Here is a 23,897-nt window from a genome sequence, read left to right on the forward strand (position 1 = left end):
CTCATATATCAGCTCCGACTCTGCACCAGTTTGACTGTAATGACACATACAGTAAATTTAACTTTGTTCTGCTTGAATGCTGCTGTCTGGTGGAATTTCATAAGACTTTGATGCACTGGGAGTATATCTTCTACATATATAGAGGTCATAAAAAGTAAATTGGCACTAATTATTTACCTTTATCATTTTGACCTGCACTATGAACTGACACATAAAAACAGACAGTGCCTTTCTGACCTTTTCACCAGTTTGCTGATCTAGCATATCCAAATATTTTAAAGCAACATTAACTTATATTTTAATTACAATTTAAGAATATCTAGCCAATAAGTAAACTATCTCCCCTTCCTAATTATCCATCTTATCTACCTTGTTTTTAATTAAATAGTATCCACACAAAAGGCTTGCCACCATTAAAGTTTTTTAGGCATGCCATTTGTTCTTAATCATGCTGTATTTAATTATTTAATCACCATGTATAAATTGTATCACGACACTAAGTCAACAAAGTAAGAGCAATTGAGTTTAAGGACCTACACCTATGTTATGAGTCAAACCAGCACCCTTGGAGTTAAACTGACGATTCTACAGTGTATATAAGACTGCTGCTACCCTTTGCCTATACACGTCACTGAGGAAGCATTGGCGAAACGCGTTTGACGTTTTTTGGCCATTACAAGCCACCGTAGTGAGGACTTGACTCCCCTGTACTATCTGGCTCGGCGATCCCGCCGTCTGCGCATGCGCACCGGAGCAGGGAGCTGAAATCTGTATGCTGTGTATGCTGAGGGACAGGCCGTTTTTGAGGAGGACATAGCCTGTGCACGGGCTTTTGGAAACTCTCAATCCCAGCCACCCGAAGTGAAGATCAACACAGCAACCATCTGCCAACAGGGAAACAGCCAGGACAAAGCAGCCCAACCCAGGAAGGGATCCGTTGTGGAGTCTGGCAGCATCTCCTCTCTATGCCTGAAATTATCGGCCGCTTGTAAGTGTTCAATCTCTTTTCTTCCATTGTTAATAAACTGTATTGCACTATTTTTTCCCTTTATTTTTTGCTAAGGAGGATACCAGAAGGTTTTTCCTCACCCTCAACAACACGCAGCTATATAAGGAGAAGAGTAGAAGAATTCAAGATATTAGATATTTTTGATGTAAGTGTGTCTCCTTTATGTAGCAGTATCGTTCAATCTCTATTGATCCCCCAACATCCCTACTCCCCCCCCTCCCTCCCTCCCCAATCAAACGAAGAGCTGTGTATAATCACTGTATTGGTCCCTTACTGTGGTCCCCTCTCTTCTCTCCCTCACTTATATGCCTTAAACGCCGTGGAGCCACAAGCAGAGCAACGCGCCGGAGGACCCCCCTTTTTTCTACCAGCATGGTATGAGGGTACAATGCACCCCACTGGATAGAGATTTAGGGAGGCTATACACTTGACTCAATGGTTTAAATGTTACATTTAAAGGCAATGGTTAAATATCTGACCTCGGAGCCTAATAATTTGCAGTGCAAGATAATTTATTATTGGTTTCTTGATAGCTTTAGTCTGTACTGTATATATTTCACATATAAGATATCCAAATGCCATCATGTACTGAGTGCCTATAGAATGCATGTGCATACTATTCTCGTTTATTCCCAGCATCTTTAGATACATATATTGTTTGCAACTGAATGGGCTGATAAATCCTGCGTAGTGCACAATTTACCACTATGTCCGGGTAACTTCAGAATGGGACATTTGTTTCGACCAAATGACCGCCGGACTCTTCTAGGAGAAGGTACGTTTTAGTGGTTACCGTATGGGGTTAGTTTTAGGGGTTTTAGTGGTTAAGTTAGGGCTCGTCCAGGGTGGCGCTGAGCGGGCGCGCACGCTGGACACGTTGTGACAATGCACGTGTCCTGTGTGAGCGGGCGGGCGCACCTGCTCAGCGCTCACCCGCTTGCCAAGCGAGCAAATTTTAATTTGCCGCACGCAAACTTGTCACGTGAGCGGTTCACCCAATGAGGGCGAATCAGCTCCGTGACGTAGAGGCTGCGCCCCCAGACGCGCGCGCACCTAGCCGGCCAGGAATCGCCTGGCCGAGCAGGGCGCAGCGCTGGAGCACCAGCGCGCCTCTACCCACCCTGGACGAGGCCTTAGGGGCTTAACTTTCGGGGTTTTAGCGCTTTGGGTAGTGGGTTTTAGGGTAAGGGTTCAGCTTAAGCACTTAGCAGCAAAGCGGCCAGCGTCGGGATGAGTCGTAGCGAAGCACCGGCGGTCGTTTGATCGCAGAAAAATGTCCTAGACCGGGGAAACTTACATTACATGATGTCATAAAATTCACTTCTTTTGACTTTTGAGATGTATACTGGGAATATCCAGGAGGGGGAGATCAGGATTCCTTGCAAATTATTTTTTCTCTTTTTTAAAATTTCAATTTCTTGAGTGCCCAATAGTCTCAGATTTTTCTGAACTTACATTTAAGATCACTCTGGGACATAGTGTTCAGCATTACCAAGGTCGCTCTCGCTGATTATGTTCACATCTGGCCAATATAACAACATTTGGGCACTGTTGTATAAACAACTGGCTATTTGACAGCTGGCTTTGTTAAAGGTAAATAGATTTATGTATGAATTTCAGAAAGCATTTTCCAGCTGGCAGTTCTGGCAGGAATGTTTACTGAGCAAGGGCAGAATAATTGCAGGCACAGTATCCTCTTAACCTGCCTTTGCTTTTCCCATTCCATCACAAGTAACTTTCCCTGTTCTTTCCCATGACCCCATATATGATTATGGAGTTTTATATTTTGTATGTAAAGCGAAAAGCAAAAGCATTGTGTGTGTGTCATTTGTGGGTTGCAGGAGCTGTTCATTCTGAATGTCTATTCAGCTCACCGTGGTCACTGAACTCCCTTTTTATAGCATCCCAAGTACTATAATATGAATAATAACCACGATCATAATCGTAGCAGACATGGGCCATTTACTTTTCTAATAATGTATGTTCCGTTTTTTTTTTCTGGCTTTCATTTGTGCCTTTAAATTAACCAAACCACTTAAAAATAAACAAGAACCAACGTTTTTTTAACTTCTCACATTCGTTCTATTGTTTAACAGGTGACAGTATCTGTTCTTATTTTTTTTTTGTTTTTTTTTTTTACTCAAAGAGAAATCCTACACCTATATTTAATAAAAAATTGGGCAATTAAATGCAAATCATATTTTGAAATAGTAGGGGAACCCCTGCTGCAGCCTCTTGCGGTGAAAAAATGATATGAACGGTGCTTGGGTGTAAACTGTAGAATATGAAGGAGAGAAGGAACCCAATATAGCACTCAGGTTCACACTCTGGTGGTGAGTGAATGATTTAAAAACATAATCTTTATTAAACAACAATTATAAAATATTGGTCGAACGACGTACTAAGGGTGGGTTGATCCTAAATAAAGAACACCATTTCGGCTCTGGATCAAAATAATTAGTGTGTGCCAGATGATTTTAATAAACCACTGGTACTGAGTTCGCACAGTATTCCTGATGCGGACCTGTGTGGTAGGTGATTATTCCAGGTGTGTCACGCTTACCATTAAGTACCTTATATATTATATCTCTGTGACCTGCAATCTCAGTACTTACCCGGACACACCTGGAATAATCACCTACCACACAGGTCCGCATTAGGAATACTGTGCGAACTCAGTACCAGTGGTTTATTAAAATCATCTGGCACACACTAATTATTTTGATCCAGACCCAAATGGTGTTCTTTATTTAGGATCAACCCACCCTTAGTACGTCGTTCGACCAATATTTTATAATTGTTGTTTAGTAAAGATTATGTTTTTAAATCATTCACTCACCACCAGAGTGTGAACCTGAGTGCTATATTGGGTTCCTTCTCTCCTTCATATTCTAAATCATATTTTGACAAAGAAAATAAACATAAATGAAAGAGAAGAAAAGGATTTTGAGTAGAGGTTTTGCTCAAGACACATTTCCGTACACTTTGGGGACTGAACGGAAGGTCGCACAAAAAGGGATCTTTAAATTAAAATTCTAAAATGACCAATTAATCCTGTAGAGATTTTGTACCGAACAACCAGAAGGTATAATGAATTCCCAGTGTTTACAAGCCAAAGAATAAATGAAATGTTGACATTTAAAGCAAGTAGAAAAATTCAATCTTTTACCCAAGTAGTATTTATCTGATGTTGGAGGAATTAAAAGGATTAAATGTCACTGTGTTGGCAAGAACAGAATAGGCAATTCAGGGTTTCATGTTTTAATAATAGAGGTTTAATTGTGTAAAGGTTTGACTTGACTTGAGAGCACGGTAAAATGGACCGTCCATCACAGATGTGGCAAGGAAATTGCTGTATATTGAGGTGTGAAGAAGACATAATGAACACACTTTAAGAGATTCAATTACGTAAATCTTATTGAAAGGGAGGGCTCTTCTGCCTCATTAAATCCTCCGAGCACCGATTCCCTTCACGGCAGAGAAGTTACTCCGCGCCTGTGTTGAAACTTCAATGAATTCTCATGGCAATAGTTCTAAAATTCCAGAGCGATTATTGCCCAAAGGAAAATGTTTACAGTTATTTCCCATGAGTGCTCGGTACTTGTTTTAATAACTGTTGACATTTTTGTTTTTTTGTTCATTCACAGATCAGGAGGTGGAGCAAGTGGGGGTGTATTGTGTAAATATGACCTGTGTCACTGGTCACAATGTATTGCATATTTGCAGCAGGATTTGAGTTGCAATACTTGCACAATGCATGACAATATTTGAGAAAATCTAAGGCCAATACTGCAAGTCAATTCTGTTTGCCTTTTACATTTGGATTGGAGCAAGATGGAGCGGAGGGTGTCACATCATATATAAAAAGTAAAATATATAAAAACCAATAGTGTAATATGTTTAACATATATTAATAGAGTAAGAAATCCCCAATGTTTATACTTGCACGCTGTGAGTATTTATAGGCAGAATCCAATCAGCTTGCAGATGTATATAGGCGTATGGGTTACCTCCAAAGAGAGAAAAAGACGACCACCATAGCGCAAATGTGTTTTCTTAAAAAACTTTATCTAAACATAAAATATGGACCTGGCCCATAGAGTGTGCACTCACTAGAAGGCTACACTTTTAGGTAGTAAACGACAAAATCAGTTTTAGGCCGCGCTTATAGTGCCGGCAACGCGACGTCACCCGAAAACAAATGCATTGACGCAGTTGCGTGCGCTTATAGTAAGCGCGACGTGGCAATGCGATTTTTGCTAGCCGGAATTATTTGATTTTTCAGGGGCTGTTGCCTCATGTGATAGCCCCCTGAACCAATCAGGAGGCTGGTCGCCCGCAATGCCGCCGCAAAGCGAGTACAACTTTCGCTGACGGTGAGTCACGCGTCGCCGGCACAATAGGCGCGGCCTTAGGCAGGACGGCGATCTCACCGCCTCTGTAATGCTCCGGTGGTGACTGCGAGGTGTCGGCTAGTATCGTTTCCAGTTGCGGCCCCCGGAAACTTCAGGCGTCTCACAGGAGTTCCCTCTTTGCTGCAATAAAAGTCTACGCGTTTCGCTAGGTTTGCCCAGCTTCGTCAGGAGTCTATTGCTAGCCCACACGCCAGGGAGATTTAAAGGGACTCAAATCTTACAATTGGCTAAAAAAATACCCTACCCATCTGATAACTCTAAAACGATTTGTTAAAAATTGCGCACAGTACACAGCTAGTCAAAATAAACAGACATAACTGACTTCTGAAGTACATAGCTGAATGGTGGCACATTATACAACATGAAATATACATAATAAAAGTTATTACAGGACAGCCCTTCATAAAAGGTCTCTAATAAATACACAGTGCATCATTAATATCATTGAGTATATTGTAACAATTGTGTTAATTTGGAAAAGAGGCTGTGATTCATGATTGAATCCATATTGATTTTATTGACAAAGATTATATTAAAGTCTAAATTGCTAAATAACTATATGCTTTATATAGCATGCTTATTATAATTGTATATAGGGATAAAAAATGTTTTTCATTTAATTAGACCCCTAATTACTGGAATCACCGTATATCCAAACACCAGTGTTACAATCTCATTTTGAACAGGATACAACTTAAAAATAGGTACAACACAGCAAGAGTGGTGTCATGCAAAAAATGAACTATAAAAACAAAATCATTTCACAAACGATTTGAAAAATATATCAATCAACGCGTTCAGTTATTGATGAATATATTCTCAGAGGGAAAACATGTAAGAAAGCAAGAAAGGGGATAAAGGAACTTGCATTAATAATACAGCAGAATCCTAACTTAATATACAATGTTTACCCTTCCTCATCGCTCCTGGATTGGTGGGTATATAATATATAGAACATTGAACCCTCTGAGCATAAAAAATGTCACATGGAAAAACATATAGTTATACTGTAATAACATTAGATGTCTAACTCTCTTACGTTCAATAGAAGATTCGAATTCTCAAGCATTTAAGCAATATAAAGAGGAAAATCATGACCCACAATCTGTCCAAGCATTTCTGCGTGTATCACAGGGCAGATCCTGCGGGCCTAAAATATCAATTCATAGAAAAAGTAACGAGACATTGGAGGGGTGGGAACAAGGGCGTGGATATTACAACAAAGGAAACATTGGATACATAAATTAAGGACACTGGTACCGAAAGGTCTCAATGTTGACATTGAACTAGGGGTGTTCTTGGTTTAAGGTATCCATATGTGTACAGATATTTCCGGTGTATTAGATAAGAAATGTTTTTTAATACACGATGGAGTATCACATAGCATTAATTACCCCAATATATAGAACTATCAACTGATTTTGAGTTGATATATTACTCTCTATTAAACATAAGAGAGTTGGACAGCTAATGTTATTATAACAATATGTTTTTCCATGTGACATGTTTTATGCTCAGAGGATTCAATGTTCTATATTACAGTATATTGTATATTAAGTTAGGATTCTGCTGTATTATTAATGCAAGTTTCTTTATCCCTTTTCTTGCTTCCTTACTTGTTTCCCCTCTGAGAATATATTCATCAATAACTGAAGAATGCGTTGATTCATATTATTTTTCAAATAGTTTGTGAAATGATTTTGTTTTTATAGGTCATTTTTTTGCATGACACCACTCTTGCTGTGTTGTACCTATTTTCACGTTGTATCCTGTTCAAAATGAGATTTATTTATAAAATATTTTATCAGGAAGTAATACATTGAGAGTTACCTCTCGTTTTAAAGTATGTCCTGGGCACAGAGTAAAATAAATAATACATGGTTACAAATACAGTTACATAAATGAACAGGGTATACATTATATACAAGACATTGCATGCACAGTTACAGAAAATATATATTATGAGCGTATGAAACAGTTACAGACCAGGTTAAATGTGAGACAGCCTTAGATTTGAAAGAACTTAAACTGGTATTGTAACACTGGTGTTTGGATATACAGTGATTCCTGTAATTAGGGGTCTAATTAAATTTAAAACATTTTTTTATCCCTATATACAATTAAAATAAGCATGCTATATAAAGCATAAAGTAATTTAGACTTTAATATAATCTTTGCCAATAAAATCAATATAGATTCAATCATGAATCACAGCATATTTTCCAAATTAACACAATATAATCAATTATATTAATGATGCATTGTGTATGTACAGTATTAGAGACCTATTTTGACTAGCTGTGTACTGTTCACGATTTTTAACAAATCATTTTAGAGTTATCAGATGGGAAGGGGATTTTTTCAGTCAATAGTAAGATTTTAGTCCCTTTAAATCTCCCTGGCGTGTGGGCTAGCAATAGACTCCTGACGATGCTGGGGAAACCTAGCAAAACGCGTAGAGTTTTATTGTAGCAAAGAGGGAACTCCTGTGAGACGCCTGAAGTTTCCGAGCGGCGTAATTGGAAGCAGTACCAGCCAGCACCTCGCAGTGACCACCGGAGCATTACAGAGGCGGTGAGATCGCCTTCCTGCCTAAGACTGATTTTGTCGTTTACTACCTAAAAGTGTAGCCTTCTAGTGAGTGCACACTCTATGGGCCAGGTCCATATTTTATGTTTAGATAAAGTTTTTTAAGAAAACACATTTGCGCTATGGTGGTTGTCTTTTTCTCTCTTTGGAGGTAACCCATACGCCTATATACATCTGCAAGCTGTGCCACTGATTGGATTCTGCCTATAAATACTCACAGCATGCGAATATAAACATTGAGGATTTCTTACTCAATTAATATATGTTAAACATATTACACTATTGGTTTTTGTATGTTTTACTTTTTATGTATGATGTGACACCCTCCGCTCCTTCATCCTGTTCCTATCCAATATCTGAAGAGATGTGGAAACAGTCTCTATTTTGAAAGTTGAGTTGAGGATCACAGGTTATTATTATTACACACCACACAAATCACGGTTATTATTTGCCTTCAAGCAAATATCTAAACTAGTCACTCTACACTATGGCACTTTCATTGTCTTAATGCACTTTAAGGTTTATAATTATATTAGCAGTGTGATTCACCGTTACTTTTGCCGGTAGAGAGCGCCATCCTATACCCCTTTTTTTCACAATTCTGCCTTTTCCATTGAACAGTTTCACAACCATTTGATCACTTCGACATTTGGTGATTTTTGGCCTGTCTGCCTGTTCTTTTCATAATGCATTTGGCTGTTCCCAATACGTCTGACCTCTAAAGACTTGAGCTTGCAGCTAATAGAGCTGTCACGTTTATGCTTTAATGTTTTATTTAGATATGGTATTATAAACCCATGACCCCCACTGTGTAGTCATTACATCTATCCTTTGACTTACATTTATAGCTGTCAGTTAGCAGCTTTATTGCCTTCTTGATAGTATATTGTCCGGCACATTTCTGTGACGGAAGTTTAACATTATGGGGCCATAAACACCATGATCTTACATTGATTGTTTCCCAGGCAACAGAACCACCATTGTAAAATGAAAACGGCTCATAACAATGAAGTGACTCCACCGAGCATAAAGCGGGGACCATACCACATACTACTGAAAAGAGAGGTTAACCTTTTAATATGGAGATATGGATATCTCCTCCATTTCTTCCATTGCTCTGAATTCACTAAGCCCGGGGTTCTCAACCCCAGTCCTCAAGACACCCCTAACAGGTTAGATTTTGAGGATATCCCTGATTCAGCACAGGTGGCTCAGTTGAAGATTGAGCCAGCTGTGCTGAAGCAGGGATAACCTGAAACCCTGACCTGTGGGGGGACAGCGAGGTCTTGAGGACTGGGGTTGAGAACCCCTGCACTAAGCCAATATCCCCTCCAGAGGGGAAATAGTGCTTTGTGTTTTTTGAGATGCATCTGTCTCATTTATTTTCTTGTTTCTTTTTCAAGATGTATTCCAAACAAACCTGTGCTACCGCTAAATTCAAAAGGGCATTTCTATCTTCTCATTCGTGGTTTTTTTTAACACTAAGATTTAAATATATTCATATTAAACATATTTAAACGGTGGTAGCCAAGAGTATCACAGTTTTTTATTTACAATATGTTTGAAAATTTCTCCCCTGAGTTATGTTCCCAAAACACATTCCAAAGAGTTTTGCAGCAATGTTTATTAAATGTAGATCTTCTTTTTTTTTATTTATTTTTTTTCAAACGGCACAGTGCTTCTTGAAGCCACCTCAACCACTGTACTAAAAAAGCAGACTCTACTTATCTAATGAAAGCATAATCTTCTCTTTATAGCAGCAGGTAGGGTGACCAGACATCCCGGTTTAGCTGGGACAGTCCCGGATTTGCAGGAATGTCCTGGTGACCCGACAATTAGTTTAAAATGTTACACATGTCCTGTTTTTTTGCTGCAGAGGTATCAGCGGGGCCAGTAAATGCATGAGTGGGGTCAGTATCGGCAGGGCGAGTAAAAGCAGGGGTGCGATCAGTAAAGGCAGGGGGTGGGGTCAGTATCCACAGGGCCCCTAAAGGCAGGGAGTGGGGTCAGTATCGGCAGGGCCAGTAAAGGCAGGGTGTGGGGTCACTATCAGCAGAGGGTGGGGTCAGTATCGGCAGGGCCAGTAAAGGCAGGGGGTGGGGTCAGTGTCAGCTGGGCCCTTAAAGGCAGGGGGTGGGGTCAGTGTCGGTAAAAAAGGAGAAGCTGTGCTATTAATTCAGAGAGGAACATACAGCCACAGAGGGCGCCTGTGAGCATGGCAGCTCCTCCTTGCAGAGTGCAGAGCCTTATTTTAGAGCTGGTTCCTGTAGGTCAGGCTGTGTGTATGTTGTGTTTTGGGTCTGCCTGTGTGTGTGTGTGTGTGTGTGAGTATTGTGCAGGTCAGGGTCTGTGTGTGTTTTTATTTTCAGTAAAGGAGTGTCTGCATGTCTGTATTTCTGGGAAATACATTGTGTGTTTATGTGGAAAGTGTGTGGTTGTTTAATTGAATGTGGTGGACGCATCAGGTGTGTGTACTTGTGTTTATGCTGCCTACATACAGCCAACGTTATTGCATCCATCACTGTGGTTACGGGTGCAATAATGTCGACTACACCTGTATGTGTTGGGTCCAGTGGCCCCTAATAGGGCTGAGAGGATGCATTTGCCCCCCAAATAAAAATACACCAGTCAGCCCCTTGGGAGGGGGCGCAGGGAGAGAGAATGGCGGGGTGAGAGACAAAATGGCGGAGTGGAGACAATGGTGGGTAGGAGAGACATAATAAATAATTGTTTAATGTGTCCCGGTTTATAATTTTGAGAACCTGGTTACCCTAGCAACAGACCAGGTGAAAATGTGTGTCTTCAACGACGAGGTAGATGAAAATTTCTTGTAGGTATCCATTTATAATGTAATCCAACAAACGTTTATATTTGGTGTATTGATACTTGTATTTACATAATTGGTGCTGTTCAAGCCAATGATCTGTTTTTTTCACTGCCTCAAAGAAGGCTGGAGTGACAGAATATAAAAGCTTTTTGTTAATACAAAGAATATATATTATTTGTACCACTATGTTGTTGTAATAAATAAACTCGCTTTGAAATATGTCTATTTTACAAACAATCAGAAATTGCTCTGCATCACATATTTTTGTAATTGTGTTCAAAAGTTAATTATTTAACTATTTTAAATTATGAACTTATTGGCAATCACTGTATACCTATTTTTTAAAATGTTGTTTGTCTTCACAGATGTTGTTGTTAACTAGACAGACAAGCGCATTTAAAAAAACAAACAAAAGGAAAACTGCTTTAATGATTACAGGAGAACATGTCCTATTTAAACTGCACCAGTAGTAAAGCTGACGTAGCTACTTATGTTTCATATCCAATATACTGTATTTTATCTATCTTCTGGAATGATTGATGGTGCTATTTCATTGTATGTATTTATATAGCGCCAAAAGTGTATTCCGCGCTTCACAAAGAATACAGTACATGGAATTAAAATAATACAATAAGTGCAGCAAAAGCAGACAATAAGAAAGGAAATCCCTGCCCCGAAGAGCTTACAATCTAAGGTATGATGGGAGACTTACAGAGACAGGAGGTGAGGGAGTAAGTGCTGTAGATGGCAGTGCTTGGCCACAATGGGTGGTAGGAGTGACTGTGGGACAATAGCCACGAATGCAGGCTGTTGGGATGCTTGATTTGTGGGGCGAGTTTTAAGGTTGGTCAGTATTAAATCAGAAGGTTAACACTATTTACAGGGGAAGGGATGCGTGGGTGAGATCAGGTGTGTATGTCTGGGTTCAGGCGTAGGGGAGATCCCCAGCAGCAGGAAGGAGTAGATAGAGGGTGTGAATAGAGGATTTGTGTGGGTGTTTTTTATTGAGTGGTAAAGAAGTTGTTGGGAGAGAGGTGTATAAATAATGGTACAGTGGAAAGAGGGGAAGTTGGAGAGAACAAAGACATTCACAAAGGAGTGAGGAAACAGTAAACAGAAAAAGCAATAGGGAGGGCATAGTGAGATACAGGAGGAGAGACAGTCCAGGTCCTTGAATGATAGAATGACATAAGTGGAGGTTGCTCCACTCCCGCTTGGATTGGACTGGCTGCTCCATTGGCGATGTCAGCCCGATCTGCCCGTAAAAAATTGCATTTGTCCATAACGTACCTGGAAAATGAACTATATATATATATATATATATATATATATGTAGAGGTTTTGATTATTTTTTTGATTATATATATATATATATATATATATATATATTCTGATAGGTAAAATGGTTGTCCCTATGCCTAAAGTAGTAGATTAATAATTACAAATTATATTTAAAAAAAGTATGTATTTTATAAACAGACACCAGCACAGATTGTTGTTAGTTGTTGTGTTCTACCCAACTGCCACTGACTGACTCTTTTATATAAATTGGGTGAAGAGCAGACTGGTCAGATGGTGGTAATAAACAAAGGAATATTGCGTAGTCCCAGTTTCCAAACCCAAATAAAACTAGTCTGTACTGGCACTGATTGAGACAAGTCAGATGGTGGATCATTTGGCTCTACCTATTACAATACAGGTCCTGTATAAACTAAATGTAATATGTAATAAAGTTATAAATTAAATACATTTCTTATATTTTTGTGTCTATGCCTCTCTCTGGCAAACTCTGTAGTCTGCCATTTTCAAAGACATATGTTGCGGCTTCCTATTGGCCAATTTGATGTCCTGAATCGGAGCTGAAACACCAACAACTGAAACGATAATTATCTTGGAAATCGAGAGGGTCGTGGAGATATACCTAGTGCACTCCAGATCCAGAGGACCCGCACCTACTAGTCAATGGGGAGAAAACCCCAGTAGGTGGAATTGCTGCAAGGCATGAGATGTAGGGGAATATGCAAACAGATTAGAGTTTTTTAAACAGCGCAAGTTGCTTTATTGCATTTAAATTGCTGTCATTTTGCAGCCAGAAGACTTGATGCCCATAACTTGTGCAGCAGAGTAGACGCCTGATTCCATGAGTATCCTTTGTGGAAAGTCAGAGTTAATTTCACAAGGTTGTTCGGATTGAGGTTCTAATGGATGATGATTTGCGAAGTGTGTTTGTTTACAATAGTATAATGGTAAATGGTAGTAACTCAAGTCCACTCATTGGTAATCTCTTTGAGCATTTCCAGCACTCAGTGTAAACATTTCTACTGCCATGTTTATATACAGCACAAACGTAACCCTTTCACTGTTCGAATGGGCCTGCAGCACATTGACTGTGATATACTGTGATATACAGAGGCAAAGAGAGACAGAGAGAGAAGCAAAGTGAGACAGAGAGAGAATGAATGAGAGAGAGAGAATGAATGAGAGAGAGAGAATGAATGAGAGAGAGAGAATGAATGAGAGAGAGAGAATGAGAGAATGAGAGAGAGAGAGAATGAGAGAGAGAGAGAATGAATGAGAGAGAGAGAATGAGAGAGAGAGAGAGAATGAATGAGAGAGAGGGAGAATGAATGAGAGAGAGAGGATGAATGAATGAGAGAGAGAGAGGATGAATGAATGAGAGAGAGAGAGAGGATGAATGAATGAGAGAGAGAATGAATGAGAGAGAGAATGAATGAGAGAGAGAATGAATGAGAGGGAGAATGAATGAGAGAGGGAGAATGAATGAGAGAGGGAGAATGAATGAGAGAGGGAGAATGAATGAGAGAGGGAGAATGAATGAGAGAGAGAGGGGGGAGAATGAATGAGAGAGAGGGAGAATGAATGAGAGAGAGAGAGAGAGAGAGGGAGAATGAATGAGAGAGAGAGAGAGAGAGAGGGAGAATGAAAGAGAGAGAGAGAGGGAGAATGAAAGAGAGAGAGAGAGGGAGAATGAAAGAGAGAGAGAGAGGGAGAATGAAAGAGAGAGAGAGAGGGAGAATGAAAGAGAGAGAGAGAGGGAGAATGAAAGAGAGAGAGAGAGGGAGAATGAAAGAGAGAGAGAGGGAGAATGAATGAGAGAGGGAGAATGAATGAGAGAGAGAGAGAGGGAGAATGAATGAGAGAGAGGGAGAATGAATGAGAGAGAGGGAGAATGAATGAGAGAGAGGGAGAATGAATGAATGAGAGAGGGAGAATGAATGAATGAGAGAGAGGGAGAATGAATGAGAGAGAGAATGAATGAATGAATGAGAGAGAGAGAGAATGCATGAGAGAGAATGAATGAGAGAGAGAATAAATGCATGAGAGAGAGAGAGAATGAATGCATGAGAGAGGGAATGAATGCATGAGAGAGAGAGAGGGAATGAATGCATGAGAGAGAGAGGGAATGAATGCATGAGAGAGAGAGGGAATGAATGCATGAGAGAGAGAATGAATGCATGAGAGAGAGAGAATGAATGCATGAGAGAGAGAGAGAGAATGAATGCATGAGAGAGAGAGAGAGAATGAATGCATGAGAGAGAGAGAGAGAATGAATGCATGAGAGAGCGAGAGAATGAATGCATGAGAGAGCGAGAGAATGAATGCATGAGAGAGAGAGAATGAATGCATGAGAGAGAGAGAATGAATGCATGAGAGAGAGAGAATGAATGCATGAGAGAGAGAGAATGAATGCATGAGAGAGAGAGAATGAATGCATGAGAGAGAGAATGAATGCATGAGAGAGAGAGAGAATGAATGCATGAGAGAGAGAGAGAGAATGAATGCATGAGAGAGAGAGAGAGAATGAATGCATGAGAGAGAGAGAGAGAATGAATGCATGAGAGAGCGAGAGAATGAATGCATGAGAGAGCGAGAGAATGAATGCATGAGAGAGAGAGAATGAATGCATGAGAGAGAGAGAATGAATGCATGAGAGAGAGAGAATGAATGCATGAGAGAGAGAGAATGAATGCATGAGAGAGAGAGAATGAATGCATGAGAGAGAGAATGAATGCATGAGAGAGAGAGAGAGAGAATGAATGCATGAGAGAGAGAGAGAATGAATGCATGAGAGAGAGAATGAATGCATGAGAGAGAGAGAATGAATGCATGAGAGAGAGAGAATGAATGCATGAGAGAGAGAGAATGAATGCATGAGAGAGAGAGAATGAATGCATGAGAGAGAGAGAATGAATGCATGAGAGCGAGAATGAATGCATGAGAGAGAGAGAGAGAGAGAGAGAGAGAGAGAGAGAGAATGAATGAATGCATGAGAGAGAGAGAATGAATGCATGAGAGAGAGAATGAATGCATGAGAGAGAGAGAGAATGAATGCACGAGAGAGAGAGAGAGAGAGAGAGAGAGAGAATGAATGCACGAGAGAGAGAGAGAGAGAGAGAGAATGAATGCACGAGAGAGAGAGAGAGAGAGAATGAATGCACGAGAGAGAGAATGAATGCATGAGAGAGAGAGAGAGAGAGAGAATGAATGCATGAGAGAGAGAATGAATGCATGAGAGAGAGAATGAATGCATGAGAGAGAATGAATGAAAGAGAGGGAATACTGTATGGGTGTATGAGCACATTCAACAGGGACGTGTTTTTAACAGGTTACAGCTAAATCAAGGATTAAAAAATTATTTTGAATTCAGGAGCATATGATTGCAACTTTATAGTCCCCAAATGCTCAAACCATAATACATTTATTTCATACATCGTCTTTCCCTCAATGGGACTTAAAGCTCTTCACGATCACAATTGGTCTAGGACATTTTGCCGTGACCTAATCGCCACTGGCATTTAGCCGCCACTCACCTCGCTGCAGGGACATTTCTCTGCCAGCCGCTTCGCTGCCAAGGTAAGCCCTAACATTACCCCTTACCCTAAAAACCCTAATCACCAACTTATACTTATTCTAAAAGCCCTTACCCCAAGTCCCCCTATCCTTAACCCCCTACCTGCTAAAATCCCTTAAATTCATTTTCCTTATTGGCAAAAGAGCCGGCGGCTGAGGGTCTAGCGGTGAAGAGCCAGCGGCAAAGGGTCCCTTGGTGGCCAAACGCCAGCGGATACTTGTTCACGGCGAGACGTCAGCGGCCAAATGTCTCATTCCCATTACAGTATAGTGTGCGCTGCATAGCTCTGTACATAGACATTTACAGACACCGTCCCTGCCCCGCTGACGTTACAGTATAGTGTGCGCTGCACAGTTCTGTACATAGACATTTACAGACACCGTCCCTGCCCCGCTGACGTTACAGTATAGTGTGCGCTGCACAGCTCTGTACATAGACATTTACAGACACCGTCCCTGTCCCGCTGACGTTACGGTATAGTGTGCGCTGCACAGCTCTGTACATAGACATTTACAGACACCGTCCCTGCCCCGCTGACATTACAGTATAGTGTGCGCTGCACAGCTCTGTACATAGACATTTACAGACACCGTCCCTGCCCCGCTGACGTTACAGTATAGTGTGCGCTGCACAGCTCTGTACATAGACATTTACAGACACCGTCCCTGCCCCGCTGACGTTACAGTATAGTTTGCGCTGCACAGCTCTGTGCATAGACATTTACAGACACCGTCCCTGCCCCGCTGACATTACAGTATAGTGTGCGCTGCACAGCTCTGTACATAGACATTTACAGACACCGTCCCTGCCCCGCTGACGTTACAGTATAGTGTGCGCTGCACAGCTCTGTACATAGACATTTACAGACACCGTCCCTGCCCCGCTGACATTACAGTATAGTGTGTGCTGCACAGCTCTGTACATAGACATTTACAGACACCGTCCCTGCCCCGCTGACGTTACAGTATAGTTTGCGCTGCACAGCTCTGTGCATAGACATTTACAGACACCGTCCCTGCCCCGCTGACATTACAGTATAGTGTGCGCTGCACAGCTCTGTACATAGACATTTACAGACACCGTCCCTGTCCCGCTGACGTTACGGTATAGTGTGCGCTGCACAGCTCTGTACATAGACATTTACAGACACCGTCCCTGTCCCGCTGACGTTACAGTATAGTGTGCGCTGCACAGCTCTGTACATAGACATTTACAGACACCGTCCCTGCCCCGCTGACGTTACAGTATAGTGTGCGCTGCACAGCTCTGTACATAGACATTTACAGACACCGTCCCTGCCCCGCTGACGTTACAGTATAGTGTGCGCTGCACAGCTCTGTACATAGACATTTACAGACACCGTCCCTGTCCCGCTGACGTTACAGTATAGTGTGCGCTGCACAGCTCTGTACATAGACATTTACAGACACCGTCCCTGCCCCGCTGACGTTACGGTATAGTGTGCGCTGCACAGCTCTGTACATAGACATTTACAGACACCGTCCCTGTCCCGCTGACGTTACAGTATAGTGTGCGCTGCACAGCTCTGTACATAGACATTTACAGACACCGTCCCTGCCCCGCTGACGTTACAGTATAGTGTGCGCTGCACAGCTCTGTACATAGACATTTACAGACACCGTCCCTGTCCCGCTGACGTTACAGTATAGTGTGCGCTGCACAGCTCTGTACATAGACATTTACAGACACCGTCCCTGTCCCGCTGACGTTACAGTATAGTGTGTGCTGCACAGCTCTGTACATAGACATTTACAGACACCGTCCCTGTCCCGCTGACGTTACAGTATAGTGTGCGCTGCACAGTTCTGTACATAGACATTTACAGACACCGTCCCTGTCCCGCTGACGTTACAGTATAGTGTGCGCTGCACAGCTCTGTACATAGACATTTACAGACACCGTCCCTGTCCCGCTGACGTTACAGTATAGTGTGCGCTGCACAGCTCTGTACATAGACATTTACAGACACCGTCCCTGTCCCGCTGACGTTACAGTATAGTGTGCGCTGCACAGTTCTGTACATAGACATTTACAGACACCGTCCCTGCCCCGCTGACGTTACAGTATAGTGTGCGCTGCACAGCTCTGTACATAGACATTTACAGACACCGTCCCTGTCCCGCTGACGTTACAGTATAGTGTGCGCTGCACAGCTCTGTACATAGACATTTACAGACACCGTCCCTGCCCCGCTGACGTTACAGTATAGTGTGCGCTGCACAGCTCTGTACATAGACATTTACAGACACCGTCCCTGTCCCGCTGACGTTACAGTATAGTGTGCGCTGCACAGCTCTGTACATAGACATTTACAGACACCGTCCCTGCCCCGCTGACGTTACAGTATAGTGTGCGCTGCACAGCTCTGTACATAGACATTTACAGACACCGTCCCTGTCCCGCTGACGTTACAGTATAGTGTGCGCTGCACAGCTCTGTACATAGACATTTACAGACACCGTCCCTGTCCCGCTGACGTTACAGTATAGTGTGTGCTGCACAGCTCTGTACATAGACATTTACAGACACCGTCCCTGTCCCGCTGACGTTACAGTATAGTGTGCGCTGCACAGCTCTGTACATAGACATTTACAGACACCGTCCCTGTCCCGCTGACGTTACAGTATAGTGTGCGCTGCACAGCTCTGTACATAGACATTTACAGACACCGTCCCTGTCCCGCTGACGTTACAGTATAGTGTGCGCTGCACAGTTTTGTACATAGACATTTACAGACACCGTCCCTGCCCCGCTGACGTTACAGTATAGTGTGCGCTGCACAGCTCTGTACATAGACATTTACAGACACCGTCCCTGTCCCGCTGACGTTACAGTATAGTGTGCGCTGCACAGCTCTGTACATAGACATTTACAGACACCGTCCCTGCCCCGCTGACGTTACAGTATAGTGTGCGCTGCACAGCTCTGTACATAGACATTTACAGACACCGTCCCTGCCCCGCTGACGTTACAGTATAGTGTGCGCTGCACAGCTCTGTACATAGACATTTACAGACACCGTCCCTGTCCCGCTGACGTTACAGTATAGTGTGCGCTGCACAGCTCTGTACATAGACATTTACAGACACCGTCCCTGCCCCGCTGACGTTACAGTATAGTGTGCGCTGCACAGCTCTGTACATAGACATTTACAGACACCGTCCCTGTCCCGCTGACGTTACAGTATAGTGTGCGTTGCACAGCTCTGTACATAGACATTTACAGACACCGTCCCTGTCCCGCTGACGTTACAGTATAGTGTGTGCTGCACAGCTCTGTACATAGACATTTACAGACACCGTCCCTGTCCCGCTGACGTTACAGTATAGTGTGCGCTGCACAGCTCTGTACATAGACATTTACAGACACCGTCCCTGTCCCGCTGACGTTACGGTATAGTGTGCGCTGCACAGCTCTGTACATAGACATTTACAGACACCGTCCCTGCCCCGCTGACGTTACAATATAGTGTGCGCTGCACAGCTCTGTACATAGACATTTACAGACACCGTCCCTGTCCCGCTGACGTTACAGTATAGTGTGTGCTGCACAGCTCTGTACATAGACATTTACAGACACCGTCCCTGCCCCGCTGACGTTACAGTATAGTGTGTGCTGCACAGCTCTGTACATAGACATTTACAGACACCGTCCCTGCCCCGCTGACGTTACAATATAGTGTGCGCTGCACAGCTCTGTACATAGACATTTACAGACACCGTCCCTGTCCCGCTGACGTTACAGTATAGTGTGTGCTGCACAGCTCTGTACATAGACATTTACAGACACCGTCCCTGTCCCGCTGACGTTACAGTATAGTGTGTGCTGCACAGCTCTGTACATAGACATTTACAGACACCGTCCCTGCCCCGCTGACGTTACAATATAGTGTGCGCTGCACAGCTCTGTACATAGACATTTACAGACACCGTCCCTGTCCCGCTGACGTTACGGTATAGTGTGCGCTGCACAGCTCTGTACATAGACATTTACAGACACCGTCCCTGTCCCGCTGACGTTACAGTATAGTGTGTGCTGCACAGCTCTGTACATAGACATTTACAGACACCGTCCCTGTCCCGCTGACGTTACAGTATAGTGTGCGCTGCACAGCTCTGTACATAGACATTTACAGACACCGTCCCTGTCCCGCTGACGTTACAGTATAGTGTGCGCTGCACAGCTCTGTACATAGACATTTACAGACACCGTCCCTGCCCCGCTGACGTTACAGTATAGTGTGCGCTGCACAGTTCTGTACATAGACATTTACAGACACCGTCCCTGCCCCGCTGACGTTACAGTATAGTGTGCGCTGCACAGCTCTGTACATAGACATTTACAGACACCGTCCCTGTCCCGCTGACGTTACAGTATAGTGTGCGCTGCACAGCTCTGTACATAGACATTTACAGACACCGTCCCTGCCCCGCTGACGTTACAGTATAGTGTGCGCTGCACAGCTCTGTACATAGACATTTACAGACACCGTCCCTGCCCCGCTGACGTTACAGTATAGTGTGCGCTGCACAGCTCTGTACATAGACATTTACAGACACCGTCCCTGTCCCGCTGACGTTACAGTATAGTGTGTGCTGCACAGCTCTGTACATAGACATTTACAGACACCGTCCCTGCCCCGCTGACGTTACAGTATAGTGTGCGCTGCACAGCTCTGTACATAGACATTTACAGACACCGTCCCTGTCCCGCTGACGTTACAGTATAGTGTGCGTTGCACAGCTCTGTACATAGACATTTACAGACACCGTCCCTGTCCCGCTGACGTTACAGTATAGTGTGTGCTGCACAGCTCTGTACATAGACATTTACAGACACCGTCCCTGCCCCGCTGACGTTACAGTATAGTGTGTGCTGCACAGCTCTGTACATAGACATTTACAGACACCGTCCCTGTCCCGCTGACGTTACAGTATAGTGTGCGCTGCACAGTTCTGTACATAGACATTTACAGACACCGTCCCTGCCCCGCTGACGTTACAGTATAGTGTGCGCTGCACAGCTCTGTACATAGACATTTACAGACACCGTCCCTGTCCCGCTGACGTTACAGTATAGTGTGCGCTGCACAGCTCTGTACATAGACATTTACAGACACCGTCCCTGCCCCGCTGACGTTACAGTATAGTGTGCGCTGCACAGCTCTGTACATAGACATTTACAGACACCGTCCCTGTCCCGCTGACGTTACAGTATAGTGTGCGCTGCACAGCTCTGTACATAGACATTTACAGACACCGTCCCTGCCCCGCTGACGTTACAGTATAGTGTGCGCTGCACAGCTCTGTACATAGACATTTACAGACACCGTCCCTGTCCCGCTGACGTTACAGTATAGTGTGCGCTGCACAGCTCTGTACATAGACATTTACAGACACCGTCCCTGTCCCGCTGACGTTACAGTATAGTGTGTGCTGCACAGCTCTGTACATAGACATTTACAGACACCGTCCCTGCCCCGCTGACGTTACAGTATAGTGTGCGCTGCACAGCTCTGTACATAGACATTTACAGACACCGTCCCTGTCCCGCTGACGTTACAGTATAGTGTGCGCTGCACAGCTCTGTACATAGACATTTACAGACACCGTCCCTGTCCCGCTGACGTTACAGTATAGTGTGCGCTGCACAGCTCTGTACATAGACATTTACAGACACCGTCCCTGTCCCGCTGACGTTACAGTATAGTGTGCGCTGCACAGCTCTGTACATAGACATTTACAGACACCGTCCCTGTCCCGCTGACGTTACAGTATAGTGTGCGCTGCACAGTTTTGTACATAGACATTTACAGACACCGTCCCTGCCCCGCTGACGTTACAGTATAGTGTGCGCTGCACAGCTCTGTACATAGACATTTACAGACACCGTCCCTGTCCCGCTGACGTTACAGTATAGTGTGCGCTGCACAGCTCTGTACATAGACATTTACAGACACCGTCCCTGCCCCGCTGACGTTACAGTATAGTGTGCGCTGCACAGCTCTGTACATAGACATTTACAGACACCGTCCCTGCCCCGCTGACGTTACAGTATAGTGTGCGCTGCACAGCTCTGTACATAGACATTTACAGACACCGTCCCTGTCCCGCTGACGTTACAGTATAGTGTGTGCTGCACAGCTCTGTACATAGACATTTACAGACACCGTCCCTGTCCCGCTGACGTTACAGTATAGTGTGCGCTGCACAGCTCTGTACATAGACATTTACAGACACCGTCCCTGTCCCGCTGACGTTACGGTATAGTGTGCGCTGCACAGCTCTGTACATAGACATTTACAGACACCGTCCCTGCCCCGCTGACGTTACAATATAGTGTGCGCTGCACAGCTCTGTACATAGACATTTACAGACACCGTCCCTGTCCCGCTGACGTTACAGTATAGTGTGTGCTGCACAGCTCTGTACATAGACATTTACAGACACCGTCCCTGCCCCGCTGACGTTACAGTATAGTGTGTGCTGCACAGCTCTGTACATAGACATTTACAGACACCGTCCCTGCCCCGCTGACGTTACAATATAGTGTGCGCTGCACAGCTCTGTACATAGACATTTACAGACACCGTCCCTGTCCCGCTGACGTTACAGTATAGTGTGTGCTGCACAGCTCTGTACATAGACATTTACAGACACCGTCCCTGTCCCGCTGACGTTACAGTATAGTGTGTGCTGCACAGCTCTGTACATAGACATTTACAGACACCGTCCCTGCCCCGCTGACGTTACAATATAGTGTGCGCTGCACAGCTCTGTACATAGACATTTACAGACACCGTCCCTGTCCCGCTGACGTTACGGTATAGTGTGCGCTGCACAGCTCTGTACATAGACATTTACAGACACCGTCCCTGTCCCGCTGACGTTACAGTATAGTGTGTGCTGCACAGCTCTGTACATAGACATTTACAGACACCGTCCCTGTCCCGCTGACGTTACAGTATAGTGTGCGCTGCACAGCTCTGTACATAGACATTTACAGACACCGTCCCTGTCCCGCTGACGTTACAGTATAGTGTGCGCTGCACAGCTCTGTACATAGACATTTACAGACACCGTCCCTGCCCCGCTGATGTTACAGTATAGTGTGCGCTGCACAGCTCTGTACATAGACATTTACAGACACCGTCCCTGTCCCGCTGACGTTACAGTATAGTGTGCGTTGCACAGCTCTGTACATAGACATTTACAGACACCGTCCCTGTCCCGCTGACGTTACAGTATAGTGTGTGCTGCACAGCTCTGTACATAGACATTTACAGACACCGTCCCTGCCCCGCTGACGTTACAGTATAGTGTGCGCTGCACAGCTCTGTACATAGACATTTACAGACACCGTCCCTGTCCCGCTGACGTTACAGTATAGTGTGCGCTGCACAGCTCTGTACATAGACATTTACAGACACCGTCCCTGTCCCGCTGACGTTACGGTATAGTGTGCGCTGCACAGCTCTGTACATAGACATTTACAGACACCGTCCCAGCCCCGCTGACGTTACAGTATAGTGTGCGCTGCACAGCTCTGTACATAGACATTTACAGACACCGTCCCTGTCCCGCTGACGTTACAGTATAGTGTGCGCTGCACAGTTCTGTACATAGACATTTACAGACACCGTCCCTGTCCCGCTGACGTTACAGTATAGTGTGCGCTGCACAGCTCTGTACATAGACATTTACAGACACCGTCCCTGTCCCGCTGACGTTACAGTATAGTGTGCGCTGCACAGCTCTGTACATAGACATTTACAGACACCGTCCCTGTCCCGCTGACGTTACAGTATAGTGTGCGCTGCACAGTTCTGTACATAGACATTTACAGACACCGTCCCTGCCCCGCTGACGTTACAGTATAGTGTGCGCTGCACAGCTCTGTACATAGACATTTACAGACACCGTCCCTGTCCCGCTGACGTTACAGTATAGTGTGCGCTGCACAGCTCTGTATATAGACATTTACAGACACCGTCCCTGCCCCGCTGACGTTACAGTATAGTGTGCGCTGCACAGCTCTGTACATAGACATTTACAGACACCGTCCCTGCCCCGCTGACGTTACAGTATAGTGTGCGCTGCACAGCTCTGTACATAGACATTTACAGACACCGTCCCTGTCCCGCTGACGTTACAGTATAGTGTG

General features: G+C 44.0%; 1 protein-coding gene and 1 long non-coding RNA gene across 4 annotated transcripts in view; both read left to right on the forward strand.

Annotated features, from left to right (window-relative positions):
* The window catches only part of SMYD3 (SET and MYND domain containing 3), a 1,022,776-nt gene that overhangs the window by 243,642 nt on the left and 755,237 nt on the right, over positions 1-23,897 (forward strand). The gene's annotated exons all lie outside the window — the stretch shown is intronic.
* On the forward strand, positions 987-12,918 carry LOC142493300 (uncharacterized). Its single transcript, XR_012801069.1, has 4 exons — positions 987-1,384; positions 1,646-1,784; positions 11,412-11,534; positions 12,636-12,918. It is a non-coding gene; the product is annotated as an uncharacterized LOC142493300 (long non-coding RNA).

This window comes from Ascaphus truei, chromosome 4, assembly GCF_040206685.1.
Source record: "Ascaphus truei isolate aAscTru1 chromosome 4, aAscTru1.hap1, whole genome shotgun sequence".
Taxonomy (NCBI): domain Eukaryota; kingdom Metazoa; phylum Chordata; class Amphibia; order Anura; family Ascaphidae; genus Ascaphus; species Ascaphus truei.